Below are 4533 nucleotides of genomic sequence, written 5' to 3' on the forward strand. Positions count from 1 at the left end.
CTTGATGCATGAAGAGAAGACTTGGGACTTGACTTGACTTGGGTTCTGGTGACTTGAGACTTGACTTGACTTGGGTTCTGGTGACTTGGGACTTGACTCTGACTTGTACTCTGATGACTTGAAAAGGTTTCTAAAGTCTTGACTTGAGATCTTGTGTTTGTGTAAATGACTTAGATTGAAAGTGATGAGATTTGTTCCAGCAGACGACTGAATTTAAATTCTGTTTTCTGAATTTGTATGGAATGATTGAATTTATTGAAGTTGAAACTGATTATAGAAATCAAACTCATGATGCTCTTACCAAGTTTTTATCCTATTAAAACCATATTGCATTGAAAAGTCCTAGATATTTAGTTTTCTTTAAGATATTAAATTGATACTGGACTCTTGATTTGTTCTGACTTGACTTGCTGTTCTACATTTAGACTTGAGACTTGACATTAATGACTTGGACTTGACTTGGACTTGACTTGCTGTTCTAAATTTAGACTTGGGACTTGATTTGAGAATTGAGACTGACTTGGGACTCAAGGAAAGTTGACTTGGTCACACATCTAGTAACTAAACAAAATAGAGGATATAAGCCAATGTGACTGAAATAAATCGCTCTTGTCTTGTGAAAACCTTGTAACTCCAATTTTGGTCATTTTTGTGTTTGAACTTTAATGAGAGGATTACATGGTGTCCTGTGGGTTGAGAAAATCATGCATGATGGTCAATCTGAAAGAAAGGCTGTTTTTCTGAAAAAAGTTCCTGAAAACTTGACATTTGGGAGATACAAGGTTTTTACTTGACAGTGACATAAGTTCCCTGTATGGTTCATTAATGTTCCTCACGGTAACTTGAGTTTTTATGGAAAAATAAGCAAAACTAGATAATTGATTCACAAATGTTACGCATGCCGTGGAGTTCAGGCGTTACTCCTTTACATGTGAAGCTTATGTTGAAGTAGGAAAGTTAGCCGCCTTCCCCCCCCTGGCTAAACTTGAGTTAAGTTTAACTTTGAGTTTAACTTTGTTGCTATTGCAACCGGGCGGCCTAACTGCAGTGGTAAAGTCTACATACTGAAGCCGTTTCACACAAGATGGCAAGTGTTTGGTTTTTGGAAAGAGCCTGAAGAAGAGAGCGAGTGTTTAGAGACAGAAACAACCGATTAGAGATCTACCACGATCAGGAAGAAGGAGCAGGTCAGGTCAGTTTAAGTCAGATTTAAGCCTAAGACTAGGTCTATCTTTATGCAACTGGCCCCAGCTATAGAGCGCTTTAAACATGGCTTCCAATATCCAATATATTTCCCCAAATCCCCCCCTCCCACTGTCTCTTAATGTGTTGAAACTGTCAGCAGCATGTTCAAATCCCCCACAGTTGTTTATATTCCATTTTGCTGCGTTGTTGTTTCATCGTTTGATTACTTCACAGCTTTAATTGCTTATTTTATATTCTACTTTGTGCCTATGTTCTATTTTTTCCTCTTCTTCCCCCCCGCTGAACCCTGTTAGTTTTGCTGCTGCATCGAACCTAATTTCCCCACAGGGATCAATAAAGTTTCATCTTATGTTTGAGAATATTAAAAACATAACGTTTCGCCCGAGGAGGCCTTCATTAGACAATCAGGAAAACGCAGTAATATATCGCTGCCACTGTGGGAAAACCTTGTGACTCCAATTTTGTTGATTTTCATGTTTTCACTTTATTTGAAGGTTTTAATGCTTATGAAACGCTTTAAAAACCCACTGGATAATGTCAAAAATGTATGGAACAGGGCAGTTTTTTCTTCTTCATTCCTGAAAAGTTTACATTTTGGAGATACAAGGTATAAAGATATACATAAGATAAGAAAGACAAACCGATTTCCAGGTGTCATATCTTAATATTCTCTAGTTAAACTTTTACCAACTTTGTACTTTAGACCGTTTTCGTTGTTGCACCCTGATTTTTTTTGCATGTACATAAAGAAAAGATGGAAATTACAGCCATACAGTTGATATTGCTGCAAATTTTGTATATTTATGTCACAAATTCTGGCACTTAGGGTAAGAAATATGACTCAGTCAGACTCGACACTGCTGAGAGAGCCTGCGGAAACGCCCGGAAGGTTTTGTTACATCTGTAAATATCGCATCCAGGTTTAAACTTGCTGTTACTTGTGTACGTTTTATATTAATTCCTATGAAAACCCACAAGCGCTCTGGATGCACAACATTCACTTGTCATGCAAATAAAGCCATTCAGATTCTCAATTCTGCACAGAAAGAGAGATAGGGAGAGTGTGGGAAAGAGAGAGAGAAAAAGAAAGAAAGCGAGAGAGAGAGAGAGCATGAGAAAAGAGAGAGAGAGAGAAAGAGAGAGAGTGTGAGTGAGAGACCTCAGTGCAGAACTGGCTGCAGGAGGCAGGAGGTTGGCTGGCTGGTTGTCTCTTTGCTTTGCTAATGAGCAGCTCATTTAAATGAAGCAAAGAGATCCTGGAGCGAGCGAGCGAGAGAGATAGAGAGAGAGAAAGAGAGAGAGAGAGAGGCTGCATAGAGGGAGATAGGGAGAGTGTGGAAATGGAAAGAAAGAAAGAAAGAAAGTAAGTAAGTACAGGAGAGGGAGAGAGAGAGGGATGAGTGAAAGGATAAAGGAGGAAGATAGAAGAAAAAGAGCAGTAGAGAGAGACAGTGAGAGAAAGGGATGAGGGAGAGTGACAGTGTGAGAGAGAGAGAGAGAGAGAGACTGCATAGAGAGGGGGAGTGTGGAAATAGTAAGAAAGAAAGAGAGGCATGAGAGAGAGAGAGAGAGATGAGAGAGAGAGAGAGAGAGAGAAATCCAGGAAGAGAGAGGAAGCGAGAAGAGAGAGAGAGAGAGAGAGAGAGAGAGAGTAAGAAACGGATGAGAGACAGTAAAGAGGGAGTGACAAGAAGTGGGTGGGACGTGCGAGATAGAGAGAGAGCGGGAGAAAGAGAGGGAGAAGACGAGGAAACAAAGAGAAAAGGAGAGCATAAAAGAGAGAGAGAGATATGAGAGAGAGATGAGAGAGAGAAATCCAGAAAGAAATCCAGAAATCTAGAAAGAAATCCAGAAATCCAGAACGAACGAACGAACGAACGAACGACAGACAGAAAGAAAAGAAAGAAAAGAAAGAAAAGAAAGAAAAGAAAGAAAAGAAAGCTCCCACAGCTCCCCACAGCTCCCACAGCTCCCACAGCTCCCACAGCTCCCCACAGCTCCCACAGCTCCCACAGCTCCCACAGCTCCCACCCCTGAGTCTCTTTTTATAATTCACGCCGGTCCTTTGGGTGCTGCTGTGTGGGTGAGCCGCCGCCTCAGCTGAGCTCCAGAGGCGTTTATTATCCAGACAGTGTGTAAAACAACGTGATGACACGGGGCTCGCAACATCGCTCATGACATTTTGGACATTTTGGACAATTATTTCTCCGGATACAGAGCCATGAATTACTCTGTGTTCATATTTATTCTCTCATACACAGAGGATCATGGTTTGTCACACATGTAATCCTGTTCTTCTGTCTGTCAGCCCTGACCGGAGATGTGGACTCGAGTCATTGTGACTTGGACTGCAGTCGACTCGAGTCACTGTTTTGATGACTTGCAACTTGACTTGACAGAAAATAAATGACTTGAGACTCGACTTGGACTTGGAAGTTAAAGACTCGTGACTTAACTTGACTTGAGACACAATGACTCGAATATATTTCAGTTTAAATATTAAATATTAAATATTAAAATGTTCAACGTTGTCAGTGTTCACATTCCAAGTGTCTGTAGTGTGTAACGTTAGCCGGTCTGCGAGCGCACACTGGGAATGGCTTTGTCCTGATTGGATGACGAACCTGTCAGTCAAGCTCCTCGCTACCTGGGGTCCGTTTCACAAAGCAGGTTTAGTGAAAACTCTGAGTCTGTTAACCCTGAACTGAGGGAAACTCAGAGTTTTCCGTTTCACAAAGGGAGGTAACTCAAACCAGAGGAAGAGGGGTAACTCTAGCCTGTTTCACAGAGAGAGGTAACTTAAGCTCTCGGTCAGTTACCATAGTAACAGACTCTATGAACCTAACCTGGTCGGGACCAGGTTTTTCTCAATGAACCTCGAGTTTCTCTCTGTCTCCGCCCTCTGTCAGCCACACACGGTATTTGATTTCCTCATTCATTCAGTCAGCAGGCGAGTTTTGGCGTAACATAGTTCTGCCGTCTGTTATTTAAAAAAATCAGTCAGTAGGCCTATATTAGAAGTCCACTTTTTTCACTAACATGGCATGTCCTTTTGACAACGATCCCGTGGATGAAGGTGCAGCATTACTGCGCAGGGAATTAAATATTCGTCGGGAGATGGTTATCAGACCGCGCATAGATGTTCTGGCATTTCCAGACAATTATCTTTTTGAGCGGTACCGTTTCACGTCACAGTCCATCATCTACATACACAACCTAATCCGTCCTTACATTTGCAACATTACCAGCCGTAGTCATGCTCTCACATCCCAGCAGATATTGTGTGTTGCGCTGCGTTTCTTTGCAAATGGGAGTTTTTTGTATAAT

Source organism: Centroberyx affinis, unplaced genomic scaffold (genome assembly GCF_046629955.1).
Source record: "Centroberyx affinis isolate AG114_WGS23_722 - 3 ecotype Tasmania unplaced genomic scaffold, CSIRO-AGI_Caff_v1 ptg001160l_1, whole genome shotgun sequence".
Taxonomy (NCBI): domain Eukaryota; kingdom Metazoa; phylum Chordata; class Actinopteri; order Beryciformes; family Berycidae; genus Centroberyx; species Centroberyx affinis.